This window comes from Pipistrellus hanaki, assembly GCF_964339955.1.
Source record: "Pipistrellus hanaki genome assembly, chromosome: 17".
In the NCBI taxonomy this organism is placed as follows: domain Eukaryota; kingdom Metazoa; phylum Chordata; class Mammalia; order Chiroptera; family Vespertilionidae; genus Pipistrellus; species Pipistrellus hanaki.
Genome location: NC_140519.1, coordinates 43,839,022 through 43,851,600, shown reverse-complemented (window position 1 = coordinate 43,851,600; position 12,579 = coordinate 43,839,022). Strand labels below are relative to the sequence as shown.

Sequence of the window (12,579 nt, the reverse complement as noted above, 5' to 3'; positions counted from 1 at the left end):
GGAAAGAAAAGGTCAAAATCAATTGGCTCTGAGTAAACAGGCTGTAACTGACAGCTGGCTGTTTTCACGTTTTATGAATGAGAAAGCGGACGTGACTTCCGCAAGGTCTCCCAGAAAGGCAGGTGTGGAGTCAAGGACAGACCGCGAACAGCTTCTGTGGGAAACACGGCTCACAGGGACCCAGAGGACTAAGGCTGCTGTGTCCTGTCTGTCATTTCAGGGGTTGATAAAGGGACTTGCTAGACAGGGCAGTTGAGGAGGGGAGGAGGGAAAGAGGGGAGGAGGGGAGGAGGGGAGGAGGGGAGGAGGGGAGGAGGGGAGGAGGGGAGGAGGGGAGGAGGGGAGAAGGGGAGGAGGGGTCGGCCTGGTGTGCACTCAGCAGCACGCGGGTACGTGACTGCATGTGCAATGGCCCTTTGGGGGACGCTCTTGCACAGAGAAGACATGTTTGTTCCCACAAACCAAAGACGCGCCCAGTTAGAGAAGGCTGCTGCACCTGCAGAGCGAAGTCCTCCAGCTCTCAGTGCGCTGACAGGCAAGGCCAGGAGAGCCTCCGGAGCTGTTTTGGGTGACATGAACTCATTCAGGAGACATCTGTATGCCAGGAGCCTACTTGTGCACAGGTGGAAGAAACTGCAGGATTTAAAAAATCTATATAATGATAAAAGCATAATATGCTAATTAGACCAGATGTCCTTCCGGACGACCTTCCTTCCTTCCGGACAAAGCCGCAGCGGGCGGGGGCCGTGGCAGAGGCAGCAGAGGCCCCTGGCCATAGTGGCAGCGGGCGGGGGCCGGGGCCAAGGCCCTTGCACAGATTTCATGCATCGGGCCTCTAGTAAAAAAATGAAAACCTGGAATCATGTGGTAGGTGCAAGGGCAGGACACAATCTAAACACCACACTGAAACCAAGGAAAGTGAAAACTCTATCTGGAAACAGGATAAAAAGCAACCAGCTCAGCAAACTGCAGAAGGGATCGAAATGTCACAACTACAATGCTCCCTATACCACCACCAGTCCCTCCCCAGCTCCATCCCCTGTTACAGTAACCAGGCAGAAGATGGCACAGGTAAACAAATGGCTGCGAGCTCTAACAGAATGCCAGGTGTCTCCTTCTTAAATATATTGTTATCTATTTCAGAGAGGAAGGGAGAGGGAGAGGGGGATAGAAACATTGATGATGAGAGAGAATCACTGATCAGCTGCCTCCTACACGCCCCCTACTGGGGATTGAGCCTGAAACCTGGGCAAGTGTCCTGACTGACCGGGAATCAAACCATGACTTCCTGGTACATAGGTCGATGCTCAACCACTGAACCACACCAGCTGGGCCCGATTTTTCCTTTTTAGATCTCACATGCTGGAAAAGACAGAAAACATGTTGTGGAATATTTTTCATGATTTTATTTAATACTCAAGAGAATCAGATGAGCAAACTGAATGACATGGAGCAAGGAAGAGGAGGACAAATGAGAAAGGCATACCAAGTTTTGATCTGCAAAGCCCAAGCTTTAAAGATCTGTATTATCCTCCACCTACACACCATGTTATTATAGCAAGCACACTCAGGAGTCAACTAGGATATTCAGAAAGGAAAGGGGAAAGTATTGATAATTATGAGACGTGAACATAGCTCTGATGATAACAAAAAATGCACAAATGACACCTCAAAAAGATGGAAAATGCATAAAAGTTAATTTCAAAATGGAAATCTATGCCTGAGCACAACAAACCATAATTTCATAGCAATAAAATTCAAAGCATTGACAAAACATTATTCTAGCATTTCCTATTATCTCAAAATTGACTACCCATTGCAGTGATGTACAATTTAACTTTTCCACTTCAATTTCTACATCTCAAGATGTGGTTCCTCGCCCAAGCTACCATCTCCCAATTCCGACTGTCTGCGGAACAGGGGCTATTGTAAGCATCTCAGACTCAGCCTATCGGTGAGATGATCCTCTCTCCAAAACCACATCTTCCTCCTAACTTTCTCATTTCGACGGAGGCACTACCATGCTGCCAGGTACCCAGGTTCCCATCAGCAGCAGCTACTAGAGTCTAGTCCCTCCTTTCTCTCAATAAGAGCATGGCACCTCTTGCTGGCTCCTAAACTTCAACTCCTCCCAGCTTACGACCCCCCTCTCCCCCGTTGATCCGGGTCTTCACTGCTTCCTTCAACTCATTCCCAATTAATCTCCACTGGCCTGCCCGCTCCATCTCCATGGCAATCATTGACTTTACGTCAAGTCCCCTCCTCTCTCCGAAACCCCCGCAATGCTGTGCACAGTCTTTCCCGGAGTTGGCACCTACATCTTCTTCCTATCAGCACGCAGCCCCTCTACCGTGCAGCTGCTGAAACTCAGCCCTACTCTGTGTGGAGGCACCCATGCAGCCAGTAGGACTGTTACTTTGAGAAGGAGCAGCAACCCAGCAGCTCCTTCTCAAAGTACCCCCGATTTCACTGACAGCTCATGTTGATTCCTTGTGGTCTGCTCCGTTTCCCCCACTCCCACGTACCCTAGAATATAAGCTTTACAAGGGGCAAGGCATGGTGCCCGCTTTGTTCTGGGACTCACCCCAGTGGCTGAGCATGCGGTGGGCGTCGAATGAGAGCTCAGTCCATCCTTGCTGGTGGCTGATGAGCTGAACGCGGGAACCATGGGGCTGTCCTAATTGAGGAGCAGGTCCTTTTCAGAAACAGTCATTACCCATGTAACGTGTACAACAGGTGCTACTGGGCACCACGGATCAAAAAAGAGTGGGAGTCGAGGGTCCTTGACCTCAATTTGTGCCGAAATTGCTCCAGAGGTTCTATTAGGTCAAAGAATGCCACCCCCACTTAATCCGCTCCCCCACCTCCCCCGCCATCTGCCACCACCTGCTTTCGTGCAGGAGTTCGCTGTGGAAGGGAAACACTGGGTTCAGCAAGGAGCTAGGCTCTGAACAGCTGGATAGGCCTATACTTGTCCACATCATACTTTTTAAAAATATATATATTTTATTGGTTTTTTTTACAGAGAGGAATAGAGAGTTAGAAACATCAATGAGAGAGAAACATAGATCAGTTGCCTCTTGCACACCCCCTACTGGGGATGTGCCCGCAACCAAGGTACATGCCCTTGACTAGAATCGAACCTGGGACCTTTCAGTCCGCAGGCCGACGCTCTATCCACTGAGCCAAACCGGTTTGGGCCCCACGTCGTACTTGTAAGTAAGACCAAGAAGGACCAGATAAAGGGCACAGCCTGGGGGTCTTTTGAGCAGAGACTCCAGCCGGGGCACTTCCGGTGGAGGAAGAAGCACTGTCACACCACTTCCCAGTCTCATGGGATCAGCCTGGCTTCCTCCCTCCTCTCTTTCTGGAGGAAAACAAGACAACATTTAATCATCTGAGCTCTCCAAGGCCGGTTTGGCTTAGTGGATAGAGTGTCAGTCTGCGGACTGAAGGGTCCCGGGTTCGTTTCAGGTCAAGGGCATGTACATTGGTTGCGGGCACATCCCCGGTAGGGAGTGTGCAGGAGGCAGCTGGTTTATGTTTCTCTCTCACCGATGTTTCTAGCTCTCTATCCCTATCCCTTCCTCTCTGTAAAAAATCAATTTTATATATATATATATATATATATATATATATATATATATACACACACACACACACACACACACATATATACACACACATATATATTTTTTTAAATGCTTAAAAAAAAAAAAAAACACACCACCTGAGCTCCTGGCATCCTCAGAAGAAGAGAGCACGCTGGCACGGCCTGACAATATCTGGAATGGCCGGTAAGGCTCTTTCCCGGGGGGTAGCTATCCCTCTCTCTGAATTTTCCCAAAGCCTTGAAAACCCATCACTGCTGAAAGATGCTGTTAAAAATCCCACTGGTATTTAACTAAGAAAATGATCAATCTTAGCAGCCGGCAGGCACTGCCTTCTTCTGAACTAGGATGCCCACCTCTCAAGTACCTATAGCTCTTCTATTTGGCTTCTCTCGTTCTTACATTCCAGCCAGAACACAGCAGCAATGCATGTGACTCCTCTCACACCACGTGCAGAGGGGACAGCTCTGTGGGACATCAAAGAACACTTCAAGAGTCTCGTACGTGCTGACAAAACTTGCCTGAGTCACCCACTCTAACTCCTCCTTCACATTCCTTTCATGTAATTTGTGTTTCTGAATGTCTGAAGGAAAATACAAAAAATAATCTACCAATTGAAGGGGGCAGAACTTCTAGCCAAAAATCCTATATAATAAAAGCCTAATATGCTGTGTCCAACTATTTGTTTGACCAATCAACCAGTCGCTATGACATGCACTGACCACTGGGGGGCAGATGCTCCAACCAGTAGATGAGCTTGCTGCTGGGGTCGAACTGACTGGTCAAGAGAGGCTGAACATGCCCTGGAGCCTTCCCATGGTCCCTTTCCAGCCTCTAAAATATTTCGTCTAATTAATTTCTTTCCAATGTGCACGAATCCGTGCACCAGGCCTCTAGAAAATACATAACTGAAAAGCAGGTGCCAAAGAAACTCAACTAATCCATATGCTCAATCAAGATATGCCCATGCCAATAGTTACGGAACTCTCTTTAGATATCCAACATCAGCAACATCTGCCCTTGCTCCTAATCCCACATTTCTCCTACAGAAAGTCTGACCAGCTAAACATCACCTTAGAGACCAAAAGACAATATTTGGAGGATTGTTTCTTGCTGTTAGTGCATCATTCGTGCAAAAACAAAGGAGCTCTTAATTTTCTCCATTTCAGTGAACTTAATTCCTTACGAAAAGCTTAATCTAGTAACTATGCAACTGATTGATAAACACTGTTAATATTTTATGAATTAAGACTTTTTTCTTAATTTATCCTTCATATAACCACAATGTTCAGAAGGCAATTTGGCTTCCTCATATTAACCTTCCCCCCCAAATACATACACACACAGACACACACACACACACACACACACACACAAAACAAATATTTACAGTCATGCATCACATAACATTCTGGTCAAAGACAAGCCACAGAAACAAAGTGGTCCCATAAGAGTATAAAGAAACTGAGAAATTCCTGTTGTCTAGTGACATCACAGCACAGCACATTAATTACCTGTTCCTGGTGACGCTGTTGTAAAACAAACGTACTGCCCTGCCACACCTATAAAAGCATAGCGCATAGCCCTAGCTGGTTTGGTGCAGTGGGTAGAGCATCGGCCTGCAGACTGAAAACGCCAAAGGCCTGGGTTGCAGGCTTGATCCCCAGTCAGAGGCAAGGAGGCAGCTGATCAAGGATTCTCTCAACACTGATGTTCCTATCTCTCTCCTTCTCCCTTCCTCTCTGAAATCAATAAAAATATGATTTTTTTTTAAAGTATAGCACATATAATAATGAACAATACATAACACTCGATAATGATAATAAACAACTAAGTTCCTAGTTAACGTATTTACTATATTGTACCTTTCACCATTATTTTAGAGTAAATTCATTCTACTTGTGTGTTTTTTTTTTAAAAAGGTTGCTGTAAAAGAGTATGCCATGTTACCATGGTAGCAGCCTCAAACATCTCTTGATTGCATCCTTTTCTTTTGAGCTTGATTTCATCTCTTGTTTTGTTACAGTAACATGTGGCACGGGTTTGTAGTGGCCTGTACCATGTAGGTTGGTGTACATGCACTTTATGATGTTCACATGACAACAAAATCACCTAATTACACATTTCACAGGACATATCCCTGTGGCTAGTTAAGCAGCACATGACCACATGTATGCATGTATGTATGTATGTATCTATGCATATAGGTGTGTGTGTGTGTATCCTATATAGGAAAAGGCTAATATGCAAATTGTCCCTTTGGAAGTTCAATTGGGAGACTGGGAGTTTGACTGTTCATTATGATGTGCACTGACCACCAGAGTGCAGCGAGGAATGAAAGAAGGCCTCAGCTGGCAGCAGGAAGGCCCTGATTGGCCCTGATCGCCAGCCAGGCCTAGGGACCCAACCCATGCATGAATTTCGTGCACTAGGCCTCGTGTGTGTGTGTGTGTGTGTGTGTGTGTGTGGTAAATAATAGAATTTTACTTGTAAAATAATTTCCATGTTCACTGAGATACATTTTGGTTAAGAAGAAAAGAAAAAAAAAATTCCAGGTTGTTTCACTGGGCATGGATTTTGTACAGAATTCCTGGAGTTTTCTTCCTTAGGTAATTCTAGATCAAAGGCAAGACACTGCAGATGCTGCTGAGATTACTACCATGGCCAAATTTTAATAGTACCAGAAAAATAACAGTACCAGAGAGGATTCCCAACAAGATGCTTCCAACTGTTAAGTTTAAATATTCTTTGAAACTATCCCAAATGTTTTGTTATAATCCATGTGTCAACGGTAGATCAGCCACCTATTAGGAACTGGGCACTGTGCTGGGCCTTTTACATGAATGATCTCATTCCATTCTCACAGTAATACCATGGTTTTAGCGACTCATTATCCCTTTCCATGGAAGAGAAGACATACTAAAAGAGATTAAATAATGCTCAAAGTCAAACATCCAACAAGTGGCAAGGCTAGAATCCAAGAGACATCTTACTGCTTCCAAGAATCCATGCTAATTCCTACTCAAAAGAGTGCCTCAAAGGATTTAAAGACTCATGGTGTTCCTTCAGTAGAATTATTTAGTGCGTCCCGAGAACATGTTACATAGAAGCTCAAGTCATCCTTGTAAAAGGTAATTCAGATCGTGTCACTTAGATGGCTTCTAGACACACCCAGAACGAATTCCCCACTCCTAGCAAGGGGCTGGCCCCTGAAACGGGCTCAAACTACTTTTGAATGTGCCAATCAAATTCTCACCTCAAGGCTCTTGAACTTGCTATTCCTCCGCCACTGAACAGTTATACCGCATAGGTTTCAGCAAAAATCTTACCACCTTAAAGGGCTTGATGATAAAGAGATTAAGAAGCACAAATTGATAGTTAAAGAACTGACACAGGGATATGTAAAGTACAGCATAGGGAATCTATACTAACAAAAGCCTATGTGGTCGTCACACCCTCACGCCATGATGCCCTCACATCTTAACAATCCAGCACCAGGAAGCTGCGTGCACAATGGGCACGTGCAGGTGGGCGGGTCCCAGTGGCTCCGTACGGCGCAGAGGCGGGACCCCGGACTCTGGCCTACTCTTTGGAGCAATGCATTGAGGAGCCCCAGATGGGTGGGTGGGGCCTACCCCTTTGGGGAGGTTGATCGCGGGGCTCCCGGGGTGAGAGGGCACAGGCCAGGCTGGGGAACCCCCTCTGTGCACGAATTTCGTGCACTGCCTGGGCCTCTAGAGTAGTCAATAACATGGTGCCAGCTGGGTACTAGACTTATAGGATCACTTCAGAAGTTACATAAATGTCTAACCACTATGTTGAACACCTGAAACTTATATAATATTGAATGTCATCTGTAATTGAGAAACACTTCATTTTAATTTTAAAAAATTATTTTCTTAAAGTGTCCTCTTTAAACGATTCTAAAATATTGTTGTTGAATTTTTAAAGATACCTGAAGAAATTTTGCCTGCTGTGCTTTAATTTAAATAACTTGTTGTCGTGCCTACCACCGTTTTCTTCTAGCTTCATTTGTCTGCGTGTTTTTTGCTTTTGTGAAATATAGTTTGATTCAGTAAGAATGACATGGAACTTATATAGCCGTGTGCTTCTGAACTGGACGCAACACTTGCCCAAAATAGTTTTCTTTCCATTTTTCATAGAATACCCTGGCCCTGAATACTCCAATAAGGCCAAAGAGGGCCATATGCTCTCCAAAAACAAACAAAAATAGTCACTAAATAAGCCACCCACCTACCCTCTATCCTGTTTTTGTTTGTTGTTTTTTTATTGATTTTTTTAGAGAGGAAGGGGAGGGGTAGAGAGTTAGAAACATCGATGAGAGAGAAACATTGAGCACCTGCCTCCTGCACAACCCCACTGGAGATGTGCCCGCAACCAAGATACCTGCCTTGACGGGAATCAAACCTGGGACCTTTCAGTCAGCAGGCTGACACTATATTCACTGAACCAAACCAGTTAGGGCTTGTGTTTCTTTTTGTTAATCCTCATCTGAGGACATTTTTTCCATTGAAGAGAGGGGAAGTGGGAGGAGGGAGAGTGAGAGAAATCTATGTGAGAGACTCATTGATTATTTGCCTCCCTCATGTATTCTGACTGGGCCTGGGATTGAACCTGCCAACAGGTATGTGCTCTTGACCGGGAACTGAACTTGTGGTCCTTTGGTGCACACGCTGTCGCTCTAACCACTGAGCAGGAAGACCAGGGCTGTGCCCTGTTTTTAGCTGTATTTATCCCTGTCTGGCATTATCCTCCAGATGTGTGTGTTTCCAGCTTGCCTCCTCCTGTCTAAACTGTCAATGCCCTGAGAGGAGGGACTCACGAGTCTTGCTCACCGCTGATTCTTCAACACTCAGAACAGCGTCACACCCACAGCGCCGGCCCCATAAAAATGACTTGTTAAATGAATGACTGGCCTCCAGATGCCATGGCGATCCATACAGAAATAGACACAGGCCTGACTCTCAAAGGTGGCCAGTCTGTAGTAAGGGGACAAGCACACCAATAATCCCTCAGGACAAACTGTTTTAAGGCTATGTGACCTAACTCAGTATTATTGGGTTAAAACACACACACACACACACACACACACACACAGAAAAAGCATATATCAACAAAAGATTTAAAACTACTTATAATTTCATCAAGAAAAAACAAGAGGGAGGAAAATAAATGGGGGACTAGGAGAGAAAACTCTCCACCACCCTCCCCCCCTCTTTCTCCCTCCCTCTTAAGACATTCCTCAGACCGGAAATGCTCAGCTCAATCAAGGCTTGCAAGATATAAACATCATTGAAATTCAAAGGCAGTTCTGGGAGAGAGGCTGCCTCAATTGGTATGCAAGGGATGATCCTCCCCTGAATACATTATGATCTTGCGGCATGCTAATGCGCCATGCAATCATAAGCACCAGATGGGGCAGTAGGCAGTACACGTCCCATCAAACCTCCAGAAGATGTATTAATGTTCATGCTCTTTAAAGAAACAACAACCAACCCTCCGCCCGAGTCCCCAGACTTCCACATTTCTCAGCATTCGGCTCCTCTCTCTCCGCGCACAGTCCTCCGGGGCTCGGCGGCTCCTCTTCGCCAGATGGTGCCAGGAGCCATTTCCATCTATTTGATCGCAGGAGGCAAAGGCCACGGAGCGTGGCAGACGCCGCTCACCGGAGGCACACCGGGCACAGAAGGGAACAGCGGAGCGCGGGAGACATAGAAGCGAATCTTCTCCAGGCACTGCCCATGGAACATTTTTAAAAATATGTTTTATTGATTTTTTACAGAGAGGAATAGAGAGTTAGAAACATTGATGAGAGAGAATCATCAATCAGCTGCCTCCTGCACACTCCCTACTGGGGATGTGCCTGCAACCAAGGTTCATGCCCTTGACCGGAATCGAACCTGGGACCTTTCAGTCTGCAGGCCGATGCTCTATCCACTCAGCCACACCGGTTTCAGTCATTTTTTTTTTTTTTTAATGTTGCTGAACCCTTCTTTACATTCAACAGAAAAAAGAATAAAAAGACTTTCAACACCCAAATTTTCAAGATTGCCTGATATTATGGTGAAGTTGAGGTCCAAACCAATATTTTCTAAATATGATGGGCTAAACGAACAGAACTAGGAACAATGTCCTGAAATGGGCTCACCTGTTTGAAAGTAACTCTGAGCAAACGCAACCAGAATTCAGGTTGAAATGAACGCCCTCTCCCTGACCTGAGTCAAGTGATGCTGTTAGAAACCAAGGCTCTACACCACATGCGATTTGTCATTTCTTGAGGAGTACTTTTTCAAGCACATCACTTAAAAGAAACAACTTGCCTTGATTTCCATTCACGTGGGACCTGACTGGTTTATTTAAGGTCAGTTGGGGGGTGGGCGTGGGCGGCCCTAGCTGGTTTGGCTCAGTGGATCAAGTGTCAGCCTGGGGACTGAAGGGTCCCAGGGTCAATTCGGGTCAAGGGCATATGCCCAGGTTACAGGCTCCATCCCCAGTTGGGGGCGTGCAGCAAGCAGCTGATCAATGATTCTCTCTCATCATTGATATCTCTCTCTCTCCCTCTCCCTTCCTCTCTGAAATCAATAAAAATATATTTCTTTAAAAATGGGGGGGGGAGGGCATTTCCTCTAGATTCTAGAATAAACAAGGAGACAAAAATTATAATTTATAGCAGTGATTCTAAACTTCAATATGCTTCAGAATTCCCAGAGAGCAAGTGCGAACAGAGCGCTAGCTCCCCCCCCCTCCCCCCCGGCCCGCCCTCCAGTTTCTGATGCAATCGGTTTGGGGTGGGACAGGGAATCTGCATTTCCAATAAGTCCCCGGGTGATGCTGATGTTGCTTGCTCGTCCAAGGACGACCGCCCACCCCCCCCCCCCTTTGAAAATCACTGATTAACATCATTCTGAACCAGGTTTCCAAAGTGCTTCACAGACTGTGGGAAAATGTGTCATCTGTGCAGAATATCAGCCATATTGTTTTATTTTTATTGTTGATTTTTTACAGAGAGGAAGGGAGAGGGATAGAGAGTTAGAAACATTGATGAGAGAGAAATATCGATCAGCCACCTCCTGCACACTTCCCATCGGTGATGTGCCTGCAACCAAGCAAGATACATGCCCTTGACTGGAATCGAACCTGGGACCCTTTAGTCCACAGGCCGATGCTCTATCCACTCAGCCAAACTGGTTAGAGCTAATTGCTTGCTATTTTAATAATTTTTTAAAATATATTTTATTGATTTTGTACAGAGAAGAAGGGAGAGAGATAGAGAGTTAGAAACATCGATGAGAAAGAGTCATCGATCAGCTGCCTCCTGCACACCCCCCACTGGGTATATGCCCGAAACCAAGATACATGCCCCTGACCGGAATCGAACCCGGGACCCCTCAGTTCCCAAGCCGACGATCTATCCACTGAGCCAAACCAGCCTCGGCTTTAATAATTTTTTTTTAAGTCCTATCAAGTGTGAATAAAATTCAGAAAAATCTCATCAAATGTAGACAACACTTACTAATTATTTGCCTTTAATAATTACCACTTAGCCATAGCCGGTCTGGCTCAGTGGACAGAGCATCAGCCTGAGGACTGAAGGGTCCAAGGTTTGATTCCAGTCAAGAGCACATGCAGACTCGATCCCCAGTAGAGGGCGTGCAAGAGGCAACAGGTCAATGACTCTCTCTTTTTCTCTCATCATCCTTGATGTCTCTATTTCTCTCTCCTTCTCCCTTCCTCTCTGAAATCAATACAAAAATATATATTTAAAATTTATTATATTACTAAATAATAATTACCACTTGCATGTAAACTGTGCTTTTTAGGGGCACACAGGTTTACAATCATCATGACTGCCTCATGTGAAGTAAAAGTGAGCTAGACAGAATCCTTGTATCTAAGGCAAGAAAAGTAAAACTCAGGCAAATAGTAAAATGACTTGCTCAGACCCCTCCCTGGAAGAACCTTGATTCATACTCAGGAATTGACATTCTCAATGCGCTTTGCTTTAGATCAGGGGTCTTCAAACTACGGCCCGCGGGGCACATGCGGCCCGCAGAGGAGTCTGATCCGGCCCGCCAGGTTTTTTGGGCAGTGAGCGCAGCCGAGGTGTTACAGTAGGAATTAGTAGTTCATATAGTCCAGCCCTCCAGCTCTCTGAGGGACCGTGATCTGGCCCCCACTTTAAAAAGTTTGAGGACCCCTGCTTTAGATAGATGGCCCCAAAAAACACAACATACTAAGTGTTAATAAAAGTCCTAGTCAAAAAGCATAAGATAAAACATGCTCAACACAAACCGATCAAGAATATAGCTAAATATGGGGTGGAGGGGGGAAAGTGAAAAAATAAGTAAATAAATATATAGCTAAGTATGAAGACCATGGCCACTTAAAATCATTGATCAATAAGTTCCAAAAATTTAAACAAGTAAACACATGCAATTTTGTGGCTTAAAGAGATGATCTTCTGCTCTCTGGAAAACACTACAAAATGGTTCCGTTTTCTTGGAGGTTTTGGTCAAAGACGTATTAAGATCACACTGATATGATATTGAACACTTTACCCCCAGAATATCTGAGCAAAATGTAGAAAAAAAGGAAAACAAATACAAAAACATTCCTCTCTGTAGCAAATAGTTAAATAGCAGATAACTCTTCTTCCCACAAAGCTCTTTAGGAAAACTCCTAAGTGTACGAAACAGAAAATGTTTTGAAAACCTGAGCTCATCTACACTTACTCACCCTTCTTTCTGGTGATGTCATGTGCAGCAAGCAAGGGCAGGTATATAAAGCAGGGGTCCTCAAACTTTTTAAAGTGGGGGCCAGATCACGGTCCCTCAGAGAGCTGGAGGGCCGGACTATATGAACTACTAATTCCTACTGTAACACCTCGGCTGCGCTCACTGCCCAAAAAACCTGGCGGGCCGGATCAGACTCCTCTGCGGGCCACATG

General features: G+C 45.3%; 1 protein-coding gene across 8 annotated transcripts in view; it reads right to left on the bottom strand.

The window, feature by feature from the left end:
• Positions 1-12,579, bottom strand: part of RUNX1T1 (RUNX1 partner transcriptional co-repressor 1) — a 137,856-nt gene that overhangs the window by 72,560 nt on the left and 52,717 nt on the right. The window contains exon 1 of one of the 8 annotated variants that reach the window (XM_084864726.1): positions 3,968-3,990. The exons of the other annotated variants lie outside the window; for them this stretch is intronic. The gene's annotated coding sequence lies outside the window, so the exon portion shown is untranslated. Of the gene's footprint in view, positions 1-3,967; positions 3,991-12,579 lie in introns of those variants that run through there. 8 annotated transcript variants of the gene reach the window in all.